This window comes from Lathamus discolor, chromosome 4, assembly GCF_037157495.1.
Source record: "Lathamus discolor isolate bLatDis1 chromosome 4, bLatDis1.hap1, whole genome shotgun sequence".
NCBI classification, from domain to species: Eukaryota; Metazoa; Chordata; class Aves; order Psittaciformes; family Psittacidae; genus Lathamus; species Lathamus discolor.
In genome coordinates, this window is record NC_088887.1 from 60,103,721 (window position 1) to 60,126,582 (window position 22,862).

General features: G+C 39.9%; 1 protein-coding gene across 11 annotated transcripts in view; it reads right to left on the bottom strand.

Moving 5' to 3' along the window:
- The window catches only part of INPP4A (inositol polyphosphate-4-phosphatase type I A), a 74,357-nt gene that overhangs the window by 49,809 nt on the left and 1,686 nt on the right, over positions 1–22,862 (bottom strand). Inside the window, exon 1 of one of the 11 annotated variants that reach the window (XM_065677645.1) lies at positions 18,019–18,069. The exons of the other annotated variants lie outside the window; for them this stretch is intronic. The gene's annotated coding sequence lies outside the window, so the exon portion shown is untranslated. Of the gene's footprint in view, positions 1–18,018; positions 18,070–22,862 lie in introns of those variants that run through there. 11 annotated transcript variants of the gene reach the window in all.

Below are 22,862 nucleotides of genomic sequence, written 5' to 3' on the forward strand. Positions count from 1 at the left end.
TATGAAAAGCTGCTGTTGACCCCCAATGGTCATTTTCATTGTGCAGAAAAGGCTTCTGAACAAGACTCCCTTCTATTATGTAAATATTTATTGGGTGCTCTATTAGCACAAAAGCTAATAATCAGAAGAAAAGATCTTCATCAGATGCCACTTCTGGCCTGCTGCCTTCAGTCCTGGCGGTTGGCCATGCAAAGCAAATGTCACTGCTCAGCTGCATGGCCTCACATCCTACAGGCCTGAAAGTTTCAGATATTTGGTCTCACTCTGACTGCTTAAAAAATCTCAAGCAAAACTGATGATCATCTCAGCCCCAAAATAATCCCTTAATGATTAGGTTGTATATAAGTACCAGCTAATACTCTCCTTATCTCTGTTCTCTTTGGTCTGTTCCCTTCTTGGAAAAAACAAATTTCCTACCAAACTACTCCTTCAAACAAACATGTCAAGTGAGATCAAACCTTTTTTCACCTCAACACCCACTTTTTTTGACACTCATTTTACAACTGTAAGAAACAAGATTTTTCCAATTCACACATCAATAAGCAGGAGAAAGAGGCTACTCCAATTATAGACTAAATCAAAGTCTACTTTAAGACTTTCCTACCGCAAAACTGCTCTGGGCTCATAGCATTTGATCCAGCAAAGAGGCATGCCAAAGCAGAAAATGCCACAGCAGCAGAATACTAAATGTTATTGATACATCTACATGAAGAGAGTAAGAGAAAGGGAGGGTGTGGCAGCCTCTTTAATGCTTCTTTAAAAATGGGGATACAATCCTACTACAAGTTCACCATCACCTTCAAGAGGGAGTGGAAAAAGTAGTTGTGAGATACTTACTGAACTGCAGTTAGTTTTACCACTCTCAGGACCCACTGGACTGCAAGGTTTACTCTCTGAACCTTACGAATTTTTACCTCCAACCACAGAAAACCTCGGTAGTGAAACAAGATTCACCATGTTTGCTCAAGACGAATCTTCCAGCAATTCCAGCATTCCATCTCCAACAGCAATTTCAAAGAAAATGCAAGGAACTTTCTTAAACACACTTCAGGGTCTGAAGTGAATGTCTGGATCAATCCTATCACTCATGCCTGAAGAGGCAGCTCAAGGGCAGAACATCAGCTCAAAGGTCACAGGTTCCAGTGAAAGCCTGCTAAGACTGACACCAATTAAGAGCTTTCTTCTTTTTTCATAGTGTCAGAAGCATTTCACTTTTCTGTTTCATTTAATGAGAGACTGAATGTCCTGAATCTCACACAGATCACAACAGCAGCAAAGCTCAGGGCCATGAGCTTGACACTGCCCTGGTTTAACCCCAGCAGGCAACCAAGCTCCGCAGAGCTGCTTGCTCACTCCCCCCTGGTGGGATGGAGGAGAAAATCAGACGGCTAAAAGTGAGAAAACATGTGGCTTGTGATAAAAGACAGTTTAATAGGTAAAGCAAAACAAGGAATTAATTCACCACTTCCCGTCAGCAGGCAGGAGTTCAGCCACCTCCAGGAAAGCAGGGCTCTGTCATGCTTAACAGTTACTTGGAAAGACAAATGCCATCATTCTGAATGTCCCCTCCTTCAGATTTATGTGCTGAGCATGATGCCATATGGTGTGGGAAATCCCTTTGGTCCTTTGGTCAGCTGTCCTGGCTGTGTCCCCTCCCAGCTGCTTGTGTACCAGCAGCCTACTCGCTGGTGAGGTGGTGTGGGGAGCAGAAAAGACCTCGACTCTGTGCAACACTGCTTAGCAATAATGGAAACATCCCTGTGTCATCAGTGCTGGGTTCAGCCCTTAAATAACTATCCCAGTCAAAACCAGCACAAACACCTTGAGCAAGATTCTTCCCTCCAACCAGACTCATGGGGACAGCAACACAGACTGTGTTTACTGCAGATCCATAAGCAGGCAGCAAAGTTTCACTCCAGTCACTCCATGATCTAGGACATATACCTTACCATGCCATTTGGGAAGTCAAAAGAAAGCAAGTGGTGCCAACATCCAATACAGATCTTTGCTTCCCACTGAAACTACTTCCCCTTCAAAAACATACTTGGACAGGTGCTAGTCTGTCAGCAAAGAGCCTGTATTTCCCCCTCTCAGTCTACTCCTTAAGTCTAAGTTCCCCTCACAAGCCGGCTGAATGTCTCCCTCTCCCAAGGACCATAATCTTGATTACAAAGGACAAAAAAATAAGTTTGCCCTGAAGAGCCTTCTTGCCACTCTCCAAAGCCCTCTTGAGTATCCTGAGCAAGTGGGTAACCTCTGCAAGAACAGGGAAAAGTCTTCCACAAGAAAATGAAATAGGCTACCACAAGACACAGTGAATGTATTTGTGCAGCATGGAAATATCCAAACGCAACCTTTCAGTGATATTTGGATAAAAGGTCATTTCAGCAGCAGAAAGTAGCTTGCTTTCTCTTTGCTTTCCTGTCTACCCTCTCCCTTACAGAAAAACATGCAAGTCACACACTTTTTTTTTTAATCCTTTCCTGCTATGAACTTTAGCAAACTCGATTAATCTAAAAACCTTATTTTATCTCTTTAATACATTTGAGTACTTTTAATAGAAAACGGCAATTTAGGCCACTTAGTTCTTTGTGCAAATTAAGACTATTTGTCTATATTCACAACTGAAATAGAATTAGCATTCTTAATGAGACATTGTTTTAAATTCATTTGTCATCACAACAATTCTGTTTCTCCTGTACTCCTCCTATGAGTCAAAAATATGTACACCCACAGGCGGAAGTGAGCATTTGTAACACACACATTTGCTGACTAAAAAGGAAAATGCACAGCTCTGTTTCGTTTTGTAGAACAGCTTTCATCAAGTTGAGCACAACACAGTGCCATGGAAAATGAGAGCAGTTTGAAGTCCAACCCTCTCAGCCTCCTCTGTTGTTTTACCAACAGAAACTGAAACAGCTTACAAATGGTCTTTATCCTTAATTAATCTTTTACCCTCTTCACAAGAAACATGCTGGGTACATTGAGGTGAAGTTTCCTGTGCATGGGTTGACCTTCCTCATGACCCGAGGTTCTCACACTGCCTATACAGACATGGAAAAGCCCATGAGGGCAAGGGACATATTTTCTATTGAGGACTTTGGACTGGAAACACATTTCTGAATCTGATGGCCCTTTGAACACAATCCTACAGCCTGCCTCTTGTCAAGCAGTCTTTCATCATAACCATGATGCTCACAGTGCAGAAAGAGCATTGCTCTAACCAGAAAAACAAAGAGCTTAACTCTGTCTCTGAGGTCCTCTTGCTGCAGGAAGGGCTGGGGCAGAGGAACAAAGGTAGGAAAAAAAAAACCAAACCTGACAAAAAACCCCAAACAGTTTATGATCTGAAATGGAGACGACCCAGGCACACATACTGCTGTTGGTTACAGACAGAAGGCAGTAAAATATCCTGCAACATACATGCAATGAGAAAGTGGGACCACAGAAGACACAGAGGTATAAAAACACTGAATAGTTTCAGGTTTACTACATCTGTAATCAGAAGTTTTGGTCAAGCTTGGATTACAACAAAAAGCCTAGGGAATTATTGGAATCACAGGCTACTGTCAGCACTGTCCTCTAAGTGTTTGATGGGATCACAATGCTCCAGAACCATTGTGCTTCACCTGTGCAACAGGATTGTGCTCCAGGGTCACAGTCTAAACATATGTTTATTTTCCTGACACTACACTTTCCCACACAGAAGGAATGCTCCATTGTGTCACAGGCACAATGGGAAAATCTCCCAAGCACTCTTCATTTTTATGTGGCACTGGTCTGGCTTGCTGTGATTCCAATGCTTACTGTTTAAAATGTTTACCTAAATTTAAAAACACAGAACAGCATCCAAGGACGAGTGAGCAATGAGTGAATTCTTTCTCTAACACACGTATTTCCAACAAGACATAACTGACTCAGAAAATGAAACCGTGTCAAGTATTTAGAAAACTTCAAATAAATATTACCATGATTTAGGCAGCACAGCAAAACTGAAGTCTTACACTATAATATAAACTTGCCTAAAAAGATGCACATTTCTCCACCATATTGTATTCCTGAACTGTGTTCTGTGTGTGTATTCCTGATCTATACATTTGTTTTTCTTATACAATGCATGCCTAAGCTAGGTCTAATGGCCACAAAACCAGATGTCTTTTCAAATTAAATAATTATTTTTTGGTTCCAGATATCTGATCCCTTTGTGCTGTTTTCCTTTTTAATTCCTAGAAAATAAAATGATCTGTGTGTTTACCCTGATCTTTCTAATCAATGGGGGAAGAGGTTGTTGCAGGCCAAGATGCTGACTACAAGGCTCTTTCCTGGATTCCTTTCTGGAGTCATGTAAACAAGTGGTGGGATGCCGGCAGCATAAGAATCCATCACCACACAGGGCAACAATAGTCTATGCTTTCCACTGCTCCCATTTCAATGCTTTGGTGGGACAACTGTCCCAGTGAAAGGAATCCTTTTTCATGCCAGTCCTACCCTGTGAGTTAACAGTAACATCACCCTGTAAGATACAATGGGGGTGTGTATGCGTGTGTGTGCTGCACCAGTGTCTTGCCAGTTTCTGAAAGTGTTTTCCTTGACAATCTTATTTTGACAGCATGCAGACCCCACTTTGCTGGCCCTGTCAAAGACTTCAAACCCATCCAGAAAACCCTGTCCAGATTCCTAGGACCTGGGCCAAAGGCCCCCGACAGTGGGTTAGCTTTCTTGCCCAAGTTGTGAGGAGAAACTATGGAGTTTCACAAAAGGTTCTCCACCAGCAAGAAAAAGGGCAGATGTGAGCCGAGATGACAGCCAAAAGGGAGTAGGGCTGCTGGGCTTGAGGAAGGATGAATTGCTAAGCTGCTTCTCAAGAAGTGGTAGGACTCAAGACTAAACAGAGCAAAAGACATTGCTCATCACCTGCCAGCCATCAGCTATGCTTCAAGACAGACACTGAAAGAAGAAATAAAACTATTTATGAGCAGTCTTGAGCAAGATGCAGCCTTTATATACTCAAAAACATTTATACATTCAAAAATTCAGGAGCACAAGCACTGGGAAGGAGCAAGAGCATGCTCAGGGATGACTAAAGGGACTATGTTATCCTGTGTTTGCATCCCCCAATGCAGCAGGTACACTCTGGGTCAATGGATGCACATCTGCTGTCCCAGTTCTTCCCTGCACCCGATACCCCCCTCCCACATGCACACACAAATACATATACACTCCCTCTGTCCTTTAAGAGACACTTACACCAGCTGTATTCTGATCAAGGCCAACAAGAAAGGGAAGTGGGAAATCAAGTGACAGCGTCTGAGATACATCAATTTGCCCAAGTGCTTCTGCTATAGGCAAGAAACTGCTGCAGACACCTCTCTTTCAGAAAAGGAAGCCACAATTTCATTTCCCAACAAAGCCAGAAAACATTAAAAAGTCATTTCTTACAATGTCACCATCTGTCCATTGTAGGTCACAAGGAAGACCACAACCGATGCTCTTCAGAAAGGACAGGTTAAGAGTTCAGAGAAACCAACATTTCTATACTTCAACAACGATGGTTTTATTTTAGTGGCTAAGCTGATGAGAATTATCAGCAGCAGACAGTACATCTATAATTTAGGTAAGAAAAAAGAAATAGGAATATGTAAGCAAGGCCCAGTGAAACAGTTCACAGAAAGCTGTAATGGGACCACATGCCAATTATATCTGCTGATCAACATATCTGCCTAGTGTTTTCAACAAGGAATAAACTTAATTGTGAGAGAAGGTACATTTCACCACAATTGTAAAAAGCAAAGTCCACATGAAGTATAAGCTGAATTGTTGCTAATAGGACCTGACAATCACAGAATCATAGAATGGTTAGGGCTGGAAAGGACCTTAGGATCACCTAGTTCCAACTCCCTTGCCATGGGCAGGGACACCTCACACTAGACCACGTCGCCCAAGACTGTATAACCTCGCCTTGAACACTGCCAGGGACGGAGCATTTACCACTTCTTTAGGCAACCTGTTACAGTGCCTCAGAACCTTCATAGTAAAGAACTTCCTTATACCTATCCTGAACCTCTGCTGTATAAGCTTAAACCCATTACCCCTTGTCCTACCACTACAGTATCATTTACCAAATGGATTCTTAACTTGTAGCAGAGCTACTGAAACACAGCCATGCAGGAAAGATTACAATATTGACAGCCATAGGTCATTTGAAAACATACTGGAAAATACATTGAAACTTGTCATATTTGAATGCTGAATTTAAAAGACCTAAATCAGTGGCACAAAACTGGAATAAATAAAGTACACGACCTACAAAAAATAGATCATAAGTGTCTCACGTGTCTTTGAAGTGACCTCATAAGAGGAAATAAGGCCAAATATCACTGAACTTTTTCTACAAATCTGATTATAAATCATTCTCCAATGCACAACTGGCAGCTTTCTATTAGAATATCATATTTCAACGACTGTCCTCTACTTGTGAAAATTCTCATGAAGTTCCCCAGCTTTGACCCTCAGCCTCACTGAAATACTATATTCTTTGTTGAGGTCTGATTGAAGAAAGGAGCTATTACAAAATAAATGTCTTGCAGTGGATATTATGATCCTAGCTCTGAGACATAAAAGACAAAGATAAAACAAACTTTGGAAGGAGTAACTAAAGGTATTTCTCCTACTCTGATTGGTTTAATGTGTAAAATGGGGTGATAAATGAACATCTGTGGACAAAAAAAAAAAATATCATGGGTACTTACTTAGAAGGTTCATTACTCCTTGGTCTAACATATTACAGGTTAAAGGGGCCTGTTTAGACAGAAAAGGTAGCAAGTACTTGTGTAGCTGAGGTGTGCAACATTTTATTCCACTACAACAACATTGTTTTCTTTCACGCTCATCTGCTAACAGACCAAATGTAATAAACATTTCAGTCCAAAATCCAGAGAAAAATAAAGCTTCCTATAGGGCATGGCCATGGATTTCTGGGGTCCAGGGCTTTTAAAAACAGTTTTCAAATAGCTGCAACTACAATCTACTGGTTTGTTTGTACTGTAGTGATCAATCTTTAGAACTGACATAGTTTAGTGGGTTTCAAAAGCTTATTTTTAAAAATAACAACTGCTGCAGGGATGGTAGCAACAATCGCAAAAAGATATAAATGCTATGCAAGGCCAAAGGGCATATATTAGTGGAGTTCTTTGCAGCACTCAGGGCTCAAAACTATGAGCTTAAATGTCAGTGTTTTGTCAATTCTCCAAGCACTAGCACACTTCATGAAACTGGTGTGTTACTACAGGCCAAGTTTATCTGAATCTCACTTTTTTTTAAAGCAAATTTTGCATGGATATAGAAAAGGTTGAAAATGTAAAGGATGCATCCCAAATTACTTTCTGTTCTTAAAGTTCATGACTAACTCACTCTCATGACTGATATATTTGACTCTCAATTTTTGCCTGCTGAAGGCAAGCAACAGTGATGCCGACTTCTCCCGTTAACTCCTCGTGCCTCCCACCACACCTTATCACAAATTCATAAGCATGCTGCCTACCTCAGTAGTCAAACCTCCAAAGCAAGGCAGCAGAGATTATATTTCTGCCCACGACTATCCATCTTGCTCTTCCAGCCCAGATGAGAACACGTACTTTCTTTTCAGGCACAGAAGTTTATAGTCCACCATCTCATCAATGCCACTTTCAGCAGCTGGTTAAACTAAGATACTGAACTGCATCTCAGTGTGGACATGCATTTCTACACCCACTGCCTTCTGGCAAAGCGGAGGGACCAAAGCTAAATATGAAGACTGGGCTGGAGAAAAATGTTACTGGAGCCTAGGGTCCTCTATGACAGCAGGCAGGGCTAGTCTGAGAAAAAGAGTATAATGAGCAGTACTGGCATTTTGTGAGCCATCTCCAGGTTTGTACTCCTAGATTCAGCTCACAAGCACCTAGGAACTTTTTGAGCTGGGCATACACATCCAGACCTCCATATTTAATGGATGGTGGTAACATGACAGCTAAAGTGTTACCAGAATTCATCATGGGCCCTTGCAGCACTGTTACCCTATAGCTCTGTAATACCATATTGCCAACACCAATGACTACTGGCCATAAGCCTTGTAGTGGAGCTTGCAAACCCTGAGGACCTAAGGCTTTTCAGGCTTGCTTTGCCTGAACTTTTCTCTATCTGCCGGTAACTTTGTTTTAGCCTGCAATTAAACTTGGTTTAGTTGTAACAACAATTTTTCTAACCGCCCAGATGTCTGTGGCTAAATGGTTTTTACTTTTGTTTATCTTTGTATGGAACCATCCATCATTTTACAACTCTAACACAATAATGTTGTGTAGAAAAAGACAGGCCTGGTGTGATAGCAGAGGCCTTAAGAACTGGAGACACAGGATAAAGAGGAATACAAGCATAGGATAAAGAAAGATTAGGCACACAGCTGACACTCAGAGACAGCTTACCCATAGTTAACTAAAGAATTGCAGACTTAAGGTGGACAAAACTTAATTTAGGGATAATAAACAGAACAGATAAATAGTATCTAATATATATGTAAGGTACCACATTTAGTAAATTTGGATGTAATGTTGAGCTGCAAACCAATGAAGAAAGAGCCAAGTTTAAAAGCTTGTTAGCAAGCATGTTAAAGATCCCAAGTGAGTCCTAGAGTGAAGAAGAAGAAACTATCAACATAGAATCATAGAGCAGTTTGAGTTGGAAGGGACCTTCAAAGATCATCTAGTCCAAACCCCCCTGGCATGAGTAGGGACACCTTCCACTAGACCAGGTTGCTCAAAGCCTCGTCCAACCTGGCCTTGAACACTGCCAGGGATGGGGCAGCCACAACTTCTCTGGGCAACATGTGTCAGTGCCTCACCACTCCGACAGTAAAGAATTTCTTCCTAATACCTAATCTAAAGCTACCCTTTTTCACTGTAAAGCCATTCCTTCTTTTCCTGTCACTATATGTCCTTGTAAAAAGGAACATCATATACCTCCTATCAGCATCTAAAGTCCTTTAGATACTGACAACTGCTAAAACACCTCCACATCCCCACCACCAGCATGAAACCACCTCAGGACCTAAAGCAGCTGGGGAAGAGTGTGCATTACAGCACGATAAAGAGGTAGACACTTTGCGTGTTCAACGATTTTAACTGTATTGTTATCAATTGAGATCTCCCCCTGTATAGAAGCATTCTTTCTTTTCCTGTAATTATTACATTTCAATGAGCAATGACTCCTGGATTAAACAGTAAAGACTTTAATTATAATAACAACTTCTTGCCTTTAGATATAAAATGTGTTTCATCTTTGCACATAAAAATATTTTGAGTGTAACAGCACAGATGTGGAATTTAGCATCATTCTCCACTGCTTACTTGTACCAGCAGATGCTGTTGTCATCCAGTGTTTTAGGAGATAAATTTTCGGACAGTGGGGAGCACTAATTTTAGTGTTTCCAGCTTTTTCAGGTCATGCAGATTTCATCCCTACATTTACACAATTTTTATAGACTAAAGATGCAAGAACAAGAGCTAGACATAACATTATCAGGACAGTTTGTGATCACTGGGATAACATCTATGCTCTAAGCACAACTTGCTTCCACTGAAGACATAAAATGATCACCTGCCCACAGTGAATCACTGTGAATCAGAGACATCAGTGTAATGCATCTTTGTAAAACAGTTATTTTAAAACAGTAAATGTCATACAACTAATTTTTTTAAGTGTTTGAAGTGAAACAAGCTAGAACTACGTCAAAAATAAATGGATTATTAAACTCTTATATCAATAGCTTTTAACCTTTTCTGATTTGAAAATTCCCTGAAAATTTCCCAGTGGAAGAACCCTTTGGTACAAGCTAATTTAAAGCTACTGATCGTAGGCTTGCTTTCCTCAGTCACTTCCCACCAACTTATTTGCATAGTTCATGGACAATTTCAAAACACTAACTTGAGCACTGAAAGAACCAAACAGCAATGATTGATTGTCAGGACTAATTCTTTTTTTTCTCATTTTATATTGTTTCCATCTGCTCAGAACTACACAAATTATTCACCTAACATTCTACATTCTTCCATGTTTGGTCTCAATTTAGAAGTAAATTTGTATTCAGAAAGTGTGAGCAAAAGGCTTTGTGGGCATTCTCCAGTTCTAAAAAGGGAAAGTCTATTAATAACGTCTTTATCCAATTAGAGAAAAAAACCCACATATTTTCAACAAATTAAGTAAAACCAAACTATAGCTGAAGCCCTACAGGGCAATAGTGCTTTATAAGGTATACGCTTCCAAAAAACTCAAACAAGCAATTTGCAAACCCGAATAAAAGTAAGTTAGAGCAAAATCAGAGTCTGGCATTACCTACGGGGAAAGGCAGGGACCACTGATTGAAATGCAGAAGTCTAGCACTCAATCCAAGCCCTGCAGATCTTTTAATACTGAAGTAACAACAGTGTCACATTCCTACGAAAACTCAGGCTACTAAAGGGTGATGCAGTAACAGTGGTATTAGTGTGCACTTAGCAAGCACTTTGTTAATGGTTCCATTTTGAACAGCTCTGAGGCTGAGTATCCAAGGGATGGTTCTGTGGTAATACAGCACCAGACTTTAAGGAGAACTCCACATGAAACAAGCTATCAAATCACATTCCTATCATGGCTATGAAATTATTTGACTGTTAGACGACCTCAGGTATGCAATTCACAATATAAACTCTGAAAGCCACAAAAATACTGTTTTCTATGCTTCTGCTGTACTACAAGTTTTTGTACGACCTAAGCCCCACAAGTAGTTTAGCTAATTTAAATGATTGGAACTATAAACTCTAATCTTACAAATGGATGAGTGTTTTCAGAGATCCAGAGGAGGTGAGAAGGTAAAGAAGTTTGGTGGTACAGTCAAGTAGAAGATGCAGAAGTTTATACATTTATCAACATTTCCATTTTAAAAGTATAACCACTGCACAAATGGGCAGTTTTGCTTGCAGTTAAACTGGCATAAAGGCAAGTGTCATAGAATCACAGAACAGTTAGGGTTGGAAAGGACCTCAAGATCATCTAGTTCCAACCCCCCTGCCATGGGCAGGGACACCTCACACTAAACCATCCCACACAAGGCTTCATCCAACCTGGCCTTGAACACTGCCAGGGATGGAGCATTCACAGCTTCCCTTGGCAACCCATTCCAGTGCCTCACCACCCTCACAGTAAAAGACTTCTTCCTTATATCCAATCTAAACTTCCCCTGTTTGAGTTTTAACCTGTTACCCCTTGTCCTGTCACTACAGTTCCTAATGAAGAGTCCATCCCCAGCATCCCTATAGGCTCCCTTCAGATACTGGAAGGTTGCTATGAGGTCTCCAGGCAGCCTTCTCTTCTCCAGGCTGAACAGCCCCAACTTTCTCAGCCTACCTTCACACGGGAGGTGCTCCAGTCCCCTGACCATCCTCGTGGCCCTCCTCTGGACTTGTTCCAGCAGTTCTGTGCCCATTTTATGTTGAGGACACCAGAACTGTACATAGTGTTCTAAGTGAGTCCTCACAAGAGCAGAGTAGAGGGGCAGGATCACCTCCTTCGACCTGTTGGTCACGCTCCTTTTGATGCAGCCCAGGATACGGTTGGCTTTCTGGGCTGCAAGCACACATGGCTGGCTCATGTTCATTTTCTCATTGACCATCACGAAACTGCAGCTATATCTTTTACAACTGTAGATAAAATTACATTGTCTGGGAGTGGACATCAGTGACATCCAAATAACTAGTGTTAAAACATATTAATTTCCTCCCCAGTGACAGCCCCCAGGTCACTCCTCCATAACTGGGTACAGAGTTTGCAAACACTCACTCAAACAGATTTTCCTAATGTGATCTCTCATATTATAAAAGCAGTCTTCAGTTTGCTAAGATTACAAATCAGACTCTGGGAGTCAATACTGAAAAAATCCTATGAATTTCTCTTCGGTTCTGGGAAAGCTGTGACCATGTGGTAATTGCTGTGTCTGTTTTTCAGGCACCTTTACAATCACAGTCTTTTCAGCTCTCATGTTCAGATTATCCTTTTTGACCAGTAATATGGAAAATAGCCTCAGGACAGAAGGTATCTTACTCCTTTTGTTCTATATGATTTCAAAGCCAAAACACTAAGCTACAATATGCCAGTGCTGTCTCTGTAGTGATGGATGCAGCTGGACATAGAAGGGATCTTTCCTATTCTGTGAGGCTTCTATTTAGCATACTGATTTTGTCTAGTCTAATGAAAGATGCTTTGTAATGGATGCCAAGTACTTATTGGTACTTACTAGTGCTCCTGGGGAAGGGGGAAAAGGACAGTTTTTAAACACAACCCAGAAGAGCAGCTCCAGATGACTGGAGCTGTGCTGGGAAAGTTACAAGCTGCTTTAAGACTTGAAGAAAAACAATGCGAAATCTTCTGTCTGTGTTTGCCTCTTCTCTTCATCGCAAAGCAAGATATACAAGCTCTCAATTACTATCTGCAGTACCACCAAATACATTTCTCTGTAAAGCTGAGTAATTATCAACAAACATATATGGTAAAATACAGTGACTTAAGGCCACTCATTCCCAATGCTCTGGGCATCTCTTTTGTCCATGGGATCTATAACCAGTGCTCCCCAAATGACTTTTGCTCCAGCAGCACCTTCCTGAAAAAACAGTCCTCAAGAACTTTTTCTTTCCATTTTTCCTCTTTCCACATCAAATACTACCTGAAAGCATTGCTCTCCCAACTTTCCTTCTCAGAGAAATAAAAGACTGTGCCAGGGCTCTTTCACTTTATTACTTAACCCACCAAAGCGAATGGGTTAACACATATAACCCATTGTTTGTCTAACGATAAAATGCACCAACAGGCACCATACAAAACAAAGATGGTTTGTCATATTTATGAATCCAAAATAGAAAAGGCTTTCTTCCTGTTATAGTATACGGATTTCAAAGCTGACTCATAGAGAAATATCAGGGAAGTAAACCAGAAAGTACTAAGAGTTTGTTATCCAGAAATTAAGTGCTACCTTTCAAGCTATTACTAACTGTTACATGTATCTGAAATGTTTACAAAATGCTTTTTCTCAGAATTTCTCTTCAACTGCCATTTAAGAATGCTGTTGAAGAGCTCACCCTTAACTAGCAAAGAACTCATCTCTTTGACAGTACATTGCTTCACTTAGAATATTTTGCATTATCTCCTACTTATTGTTCAAAAGATTTAAAATCCCCCTCATTTTGCTTTTTCCCTGTTATTTCTATAGCCTAGGAACTATAAAACATTAACAAACAAAAAACAGTGACAACATTTTTTTCCACTAACAACAAAAACATCGAAATCACTTATATTGATAAATGACTGCAATTCTATATCGAGCTTAAATCTGCATAAACTGGCATGTGACAATATTCATGGCTTTTCTGCTAAAATAAAATAAAAAAAATCACAAAGAAAAATTTCATCAAACCAAACTAAACTATTTATATATATACACACATAATTAGAAAGGAAAAGATTCCTCTCCCAGTAACAGTGGATAGAAGGAAGATAACATTAAAAATTGGCTTTTGCTGCAGAATATGGTACTTGAGCCAAAAAGAACGGAGTCTGATTATTTACCATCTTTTCTGTATTCCCATTACCAGCAGATTATTACCATGATATTCCAATCACAACCTGCTTTCAACTTGGGTTTAATCAGTCTTCTTTCGTAATGCTGTTACTTTATCTTTGTAAGGAAGGCGTTACATTTTTAATTTCCCAAAGGTTATTAATCTTCATAGTCAGATCATAGAGTTTCTGTATTAACCTGGGCTCTAACATACAGGGAGTCCCAGTCACTTAAGAAATAACAATGTTGGAAAAATGTTTCAGGAATGTTTTCCTTTACTTTCTGTGCCCACTTATCTAGAAAAAAAGTTCCCCCTCTCTCTAGACTGAAGACAAGATCGTAACACTACACCTTAGAGCAAATGAAGACCTTTAAAAAAGGAAAATCAACAAAAGATAGCTCACATCAGCTGCTTCCCCTCCCACCATCGATACAAGTTATAGTTAGTGCCTTAGTTCAAACAGTTCAGCTTCTACAGTCAGGCCTTCTTCGCATAGTGAAGTCTTAGTCTTCCTTGAAGACTAAGATAGGGTCTTTATTAATAGGCATGTTTATTAAAAATGAATCCTGGGTCACCTTATGGAATGAGATTAATAAACATGAGAGTGTCAGCTGAATAACAAGTAAAACACCTCAAGGTGGAGATCTTTGAGTTTCTGGAATGAAAATTCCAACTGAAGCACTGGAAATCATAGAATTGTGTTAGAAAAGACCTTTCAGATCATCAAGTTCAACTGTTAACCAACAGCTGCCAAGTCCACCACTAAACCCAGTCTCTAAGCACTATGTCTACATGTCTAACATACCTACAGGGATGATGACTCCACCATTTCCATGGGCAGCCTGTTCCAATGCTTAAAAACCCTTTCAGTGAAGAAGTTTTTCCTAATATCCAATCTAGACCTTCCCCGGAGCAACTTGAGGCCATTTCCTCCTATCCTATTGCTTGACACTTGGCAGAAGAGACCAACACCCACCTTGCTAAAACCTTCTTTCAGGTAGTTGTAGAGAATGGTAAGATCCCCCCATGAGTCTTCTTTGGACTAAACCCCAGTTCCCTCAGCCACTCCTCATGGGAGCTGTGCTCTAAACCCTTCACCAGCTTCATTGCCTTCTTTGGATATGCTCCAGCACCTCAATGTCTTAGTTGTAGTGAGGGGCCAACAACTGAACACAGGATTCGAGGTGTGGCCTCACCAGCGCTGAGTACAGGGGGATGATGACATCCATAGTCCTGCTGGCCACACTATTGCTTATAGTTTCCATTGGCCTTCTTAGCTGCCTCGGCACAAGCTGGCTTGTGTTCAGCAGCTGTCAATCAGAATCCTCAGGTTCTTTTCTGCCCAGCAACTTTCCAGCCACTCTTCCCCAAGCCTGTAGCGTTTCATGAGGTTGTTGTGACCCAAGTGCAGGACCTGACACTTTGTCTTGTTGAACTTCATACAATTGGCCTCAGCCCATTGATCCCACTATACGAGATGCTTCCAGGATACTACATGAAACCTGTAGGTTTACACAGCTAGGTTTTCCTCCACACAACATTTTTTTCTCTGCACCTCCACTTAGAATGTTAAAGAATATTTGGCATTTGCCTGAGGCAGCTCCAAAAATCACCTTACCACAAATCATGACAGGTTTGCCTAAAGGAAAGTCACCAGGTGACAATGCCTTCTTTTTTAAGAAACACCAGATCAATGTTCAAATATCTGCCTAAAAATAGCTTGGTGTTAACAGCTGAGCAGCACTTTATTATTCTTTCTCTTTGTTTGCTCATGCTAACATGGGCAAAAAGTCAACAATAAAATACAATTTCAGACAGCTTATTTTTTAAATGTTTTCAAGGAGAGCAAGCTCTCACAAGCACCTGAGCCATGATATATCTTTTAGACTATTTCATCTTTGTGTTCTAGACACTTCTGGGGTTAAAGTCAAGCAGGAGCTGCATGTTTTTTTCATATGGAAATTACAGACCAATCTTGAACATAAATATTCCCAAATTGATGTATTTTTTGTTCCAAAGCAAAATTAGCATAAATACATTTCCAGAAGAAATTAATATTATATGTGCCTGTCTACAAACACCCAAAATACCTTGGCACGTTTTATTTTTAGGTTTTATAGCATACAATCTATAAAAACAGAAAACATACTATTAAAAGTAGCATGCCAGAAAGATCCAAATAAGCTGGAACAACCTTCTCTCTTGTACTGCATCCAGTTCAGCAGAGACAGAGCTCCCACAGACCCTATTTAATTGTACAAAAATATTTCTGGTTTCTTATTACTGTTTAGGAATCCACATGATCAAACCACGAGGACAGTGTTTATCTTGACTAACAACTATGCTATAAAAAGGTTAAGCAAGGTGTATAACCTTCAGATGGGATTCACTACACTGAACCATACTGAAGTTAAGCAAAACAGGCAACTAGTTAGAACTGAGTAGGGAGGAATAAGAAACTTCAAAAGGTAATCCTTTCTGACTTGTAAACAGCTATCTTAAGAGACTATGAAACAGGATTAAATTTGCATTCCAGCATCTCATGTTTAATAATGATCTACAACAGTTCTTGGGCAGATCAGGGAAGTATTCCAAACCTTGTTTGTCTCCTCACTGATGCTCCTTTCACCCACACACTCCCCAACTCTCCTAAAGAACTATGATGGGAAGGAAAGGTTTGCGAGAAATTTCTCTATTTCTTTGTTTTCCTCATTTGGAAAGATGCCTTTTTCCTGAAACTTAGAGGTGGAAGTCCCTCAGACCTGATCATCTTTTCTCCTCCACAGACCTCTTCAAGTGATAATTCTTCCCGTTTTTCTAGGCATCCTTGTAAGTGACAGCCATGCAGGCCTGAGATGTTCCAAGTGTTACCTCTTGCAAAGAGGCTTAGACAGATTTTCAAATTGAAATCCCACTTTACTAGCCAGAAAAGCATGACTTGAAGCTAAATAAAACCTAGAACATAGAAAGAAGGCCAAACCTAAACTGGGACAGAATCTAAATCTAAGGGAGTTGACCACGTCTCTAATACATAAACCTGAAAAAGCACTCGCACGTTTTCACTCTTATATTCTCAGTCCCCCCTCCTGCCATACATCCTCTCAGACTGTCATTTAAAGCACTGTTTCCAACAGAACACCCCCCTTCCAAACTATTGACAATTCAGTTCATAAACAGTGTTTTTTCTTTACTGTGGCAATTTTCCAAGTAAGGATCGTGAGATCATCACACAATTGTGTTTACTGCAGAACAAGAACAACTTAGTACCATTATGTAATAATTAATTAGGAAGCAGAAAAAAAAAAAAAAAGAGAAGCTATATTACTATTTCCTGATACTCTTCTAGGCACTTAAAAACCTCAGAAACATAGGCTAAGCACTTACTAATAAACAAATAACTAGAGAACTAACACAGCACTGCCGGAAGTACATTAAAAAGGTCTCCTACTGTGGTGTCCTCCTCCTGTTACTTTATAGAGAATTCTGCTAAAGAATGACCTATCAGTGTCTTAGTAGCTGATGAAGCCACTAAGAGCAACGCAGGACTTGCAGCAAAGCAGGAAAAACATTACTTACCCCTACTCAAAGAATTCAGCTCCTTTTTGAACCTGGGGCCAAACCAGCATCTAGGCAAAGGGCAGGTCTTCACTAACACACAGTTACAAGTTTCAGCATTTGTCAAACTAAGAAAATATCTGGGGCAAGGGCTGTCACTGACTGTAACTATTTCACTTGTCATTTGTCATTACAGGCACATCAGGTATCTTCAACCACAATTTTAACTTCAGAGCAAGCTTTTCTCTCGGTGGGATTATCACTATGCATTTCTATGTTGGTTAAATATTTTATCCATATGCTAGGTACACACACGAACTTCAATCACTAAGAAGTGCCATATATTCAGTTCATTTCACCTCTAAATCATACATCTGGATACTCCTATTTCTGTATCATAACCTTCCTACAACACCACATTGTTACATGCAGACTTTCATTACGCCTCTGATGGACTACAGATACCCTGTTCGTTAGCTATCACCTAGCTCATATCAACCATGTTCCGAGGCTCCCCATGACTCCAACAGCATAGCTGCAGCAATTTTATTTCCCATTTTGCTAGTCTTCTGGACATATCCGAAACAGCTGTCTCAAACTCCTCTTGTAGCTTCAGTCCTCTGATCTTCGTTGCAGCTCTTCTCTGCATCTGTTACATACTGAGTTTCTTGCATATTGCAAAAATGTGTTGCACACTTATTCCAGATCAGGCCCCAGCCCAGATGCACCCAGCTGAAGTGCCCTCCCTCAACTGGAAATACCTCTTCTGACACTTCCCTGGATCCCATCCATCATTTTCATGATGGTATTAAACTGACAGGCTAGAGACAAACTTGAATGCACTTACCCTCACACAGGCCTTTCTCCTTCAAAGAATCCACTGCTGAACTCCCTCTTCATAGGAAAAGTTGTTGCATTACTTCCTAAGTTGAGGCTGCAGCACCATCCAATTTCAGGCACTCAGCACAGATGCCAGAGTCAGGTGCCTAAGCTCTGTTAACAGCCAACACAGAAGTAGGAGTTGGGTGCCTAATTAAAAATCTGCCTCTTGCTACTCATTATATAAGAGCTTACTTAGACTGTTAATTTTGAGACCAAGGTTAAACTCAGTAAGTGAATTCCTGCCAGTGTGTGTGGCCTGACACATTGCTGTGTTGAATTCCATCCCTTTAGTATTACCTAATAGTACAACTAATTGCACAGCCATTCCATTTAAAATCGTGTACTGGAAATTAACATCCTCCTCCCATCAGGAAGTCTCAACAGTCCGATTTCAATACAACATGACAACAAAATGGACTAAATATAAAAAAAGCCTCGAGAAAACTAAATAAGTCAACCCCCCAAAAATAATTCAGCACATTTGTCTACCTCCTGTTGTCTCCCCTTGTGCCTGTTCTTTGCATGAGTTCAGAGTTCTTACACTAACCTATCTTCCTCCACCTTGAACAGTAATTTTAATACAACACCATGTTAAATGGTTCAGTAGAATCCAGAGAGACCACATCTAGCATCACCTTTCTTTTTCTAGAAAACCTACTTTCGTATTAGAAGAGAAGATACTAGGTCAGTCTGACATGACCTATCTTAGCAAAATAGATTGTGTTTCATTCTCCTTGCACTCAACTCCCATGTCTTTAATTATTCATGCCTCCAAAAAATTTCCTAATGTTATTAAGGTCAAATTAACAAGCTTGAAGTTGCCTAGATCACATTTTCCATTTCTTTAGATAACTGTATATATAACATTCAGTAGTATAAAGTAATAAAAATCCTCTAAGAATTTTTAGTAACGGATCCGTATTTTAATTACATTAAAAAAAAAAATTACCTTGAAGAAATTCCCAATTTGGGAATTCCCAGTACAGCAACTTAAAAAGTCACTCTGACAGCCAGAAAGTCTGATTGCTTTTAAAATACAAGATGGAAAAACTGGATGCTTCTCCTGAGATTACAAAAAGTTATATGAAATGATGAGTAGAATACCCAAGACTTCCTGAAAGCTCCCAAGACCCCAAAATCACAAGAAATACAGCAAGATATAGCTATTGTCCTTGTTTAACTTGATATGGGAAATCCCAGTGTGAATCTGCAATGCTTCTGGGAATTCTGTTACACAAGCCTCTTGAAAAGCTGCATACTACCTTAGATTCCCAATATTCAGTACGATTTCTTACATTCATGAACTGCTAGTGTAGCCTTTCCAACTCATATGCTACATCTGAAAAGCTTTTTTCTATAACGAATGATTTTCTTAATAAAATGGAAAGGCTTTTAAAAAGTTATCCTTTTTAATCCTTTATCCTATATCCTAAATACACTATTCTTTTAGTGTATTTGTCATACGCTATTCACTTCAAGAAAACTGTCTGATAGGATGCAAGATCCTTCTTTTCAACTTTTCATGTTGTTTTAGCACTTTTGTCTCTCTCAGATTGCCAAACATGAAAAAAAAAAAAAAAAGGGGGGGTGGGGGGGAATATTTTAGAAGCACACAAAACATTCCCTTAGTCTGCAGTTTTAATACTTTTTTTCACCCAAATTGGCATTTCTATGCCTTGAAACAAAATCAGTGGGGCAGGCACCTCACATACTCAAAGCCACTGAGTTTCAGAGCACCACATGAGCACATGTGTTAACTATAAGCTTCAGTCCTACTGAAATGAGCAGAAAAGTAAGATTTCTGCTGATGTAGACTTTAAAGCTGACCTGACTTCCTGGGAGACCTTAGATCACTGACAGCTACTCCTGACTTCACCAAGGGCTGCAGGTGCTCAGTGTCTACACAAGACTTATTGAGATGTCCGAGTTCAGATTAAACGTAAGTATTTGAAAATCTCACCTCAGGTATTTAAAGCCCAACTGTTCTGCCCTCCCCAAAGTTCTGACAAATCGTGCACTAAAGCTAAAAATAACTAGGAGCCTTTTCTGCTATTTATTCTGCAGAGACTAGCATGCCAGCCATGCCCCAGTCTGAGGCATGCTGCAGATTTTTGTCTTTTCTTACCATGCTTCAAGCTATTGGGTTCCACATAGCATTAAAGAGAGAGTAGGCAAGTATTTGTACTGCACAGTCCACACCTTTCGATGCATAGAGGTCTGGACTTGAGGACCCACACAGTGACTTCCTATCTTATCTTCCGAGCTATAAGGAAAATAAAACTGGAAGCAGGAAATGATCCATATGCAAAGTCTCCAAGAATGAGAGTAGCACGGTAGGCAGCTGATTTTGAGGGTTGGTTTGGATTAAGTGTTTATCTTCTCAGTATGTTTTAGTGAAACAATTAATCCAGAAATTCTCATAATGATTCTGTGGTAGTTCGTCTACGTATCTCCCACAGATAATGCTGAGATTACTAACAATTAGGTACTGGACATTTTGTAATTTAATCACTACAACAGCTTTATAATTAAAATGCAAACACAGGATAAAATTAATAGGTTATTGAATTCAATGTTAACTTGGACAGGATAATGTTCCAAACATTTCAAAGGTCTTGATGTAAGAGTAATATTTAATTTCAGAAAACCCATAATTTATTCTTGCGCTTGTGCAGAATATAACGTAGGTTGAATACTTGCAAAAAGAGACAGAAGCCACCAGAGCAAAGAAGCAAAGTAATAACCCATGGATTGTGGTAGTCTCGACGCTTAAAACATCTGAAATTCTGCCACCTTCTCCCTGATTTTGCGCCCTCTACAGCCATTCTCATTAGCTATACAACATCATGTCTTCTTACCCTTCTTTCTGTCCTCCCTGCATTCAGGCTCTATTCAATCTGATTATGCTTTTATTTAAGATTTTATTCAAACTAAGTCCTCCATCTCTGTTTTCACAGCTAAAGTGATGGTTAACTCTGCAGACTAGAATCAGCAGAGTCAGAAAAACAACTAATAGAATAGACAACATTATGGAAACGGCAAATGCTTCACATTATGCAATAATTGCACATGTAATTATTGTAATTATAAACACAAATCCAGCATCGTGCATGCAATTGATCTAGCACTAACAACAGAATGATGAACATGATGGTCTAAGAAATAGGATCACTATATATTTAACACAGCCATGCATTTACATATGGCCTACTCTGCACTTTAACATACTTAAACTGATAAGAAGAGAAAAGCAAGAGGGGAAGGAACAAACTAGTGAATGCTGGGTTTTGTTAAAAAAACAAACTGCAATAACAGATAGTAACCTTGCAGTAAAAGCTAACAACAACAATCATAAAGCAGATTGCTGTGCTAATAAGAACTACCTCTCCTTAGGCAGTCATTCATGCAGTTTGTCTGTCACCTATACCAGTGCATGTTTTCTGGACATGTCACCCAGAGAAATGTCTGAAACATGGACTGCTGCTTAAGAAGGGTGCCAGTGGAGAGATGAATTCTGTTTTATACACACACATTAAGGAGCCTCAATCAAAAAAGCTATGTGGAGCTTTATATATCCAACACTGAGTATGACTCTCAATGAAGAAGCCATTAAAAAATCCAAATCAGCTGAAAGAAAATATACACCAAAATACCAAGCAAGCAGGCAAACAGAGTGTCACATTCTCTTTTCTTACTTTTCTATTTTCTCTCCAGTCCTAATCTAACACAAAATCTCAAATGAGTAGTGGGATCTGTCTGTATGGAGTTGATTGCACAGCTAGAGCCATATTGGAGAAACACTTAATTAGGATGATATACTGTCCCTGTAGGGGAGCCCCAAATGCTGTTTTCTTCCTCTATTGTTACAGATTTCTTTGAAAGTGTGGACAGACCCCACAGGGGAAAAGAAATGGGTGTTTTGGGAAAGTATGAGAATTCTTTTTTCATTTCTTCAGCAAGAAGCAGCACTGAACTGGACGGAGATGGAAGATTGCCCCAGGCATATCTTTTCCAATGCAGACAAGGATTAATAGAAGAAAGATTATATTCATTATTAGTATTGCTGCAGTTCCCTTTAAGTCACAGTAAAGATAGCTACAGGGTCTGGCAACGCTCATTTGCTGCTGGCAACTTCATCCCTGCCTTTTTGGGATTGAGAAAGATCTGTAAGTGCATGCCTGATTCCCAAATTATTCTTTACTGAACAGTTCAAGATGGTGAAAGGAAAAAAATTACACATAAATCCCTGGAGCATCCTGTTGTGCACTGTATTCTATTCTGGCCCAGTTAAATAATCCAGTACATAGTATTGATCACTTGCTTAATTCCATATGTAGGCACAGTCATGGCAGCACACCTCTCCAGACTTCAGTAATTGATCCTCAGTCTGAATTAAGACACACATCTAATACAAGAAAAGCAATGCTGCATGAGAAAGTGCATTTGCTGATCTGTCTGCTTAATCTTACAAATAAGTTTGCTCTCCTTTACGAGGTCTTGAGGAAAAACATCTCTGAGAATTCACTACTGCTCACCACTGACTCTACTCCAACATTCATTCTTTGCTGAAACCTGCACTGGGGGCACCTGTTTCCTTTTTCATGGAAAGAAAATCACAGTACCTCCTCAGGTTGAACAAACACAGAGCCAGAACCCACAAGCATGACCTGACATTAGGTCTGTTACTCAACACTGTCACATACACAACTCCACAAGTTAGTCTAGCTAAAGAGTGTTGTCAGGCAAAATGGGAAGCAAGGAAAAGATTACAAAAGACACTCACTACATCAGAGATGAGAAGGCTGAGGG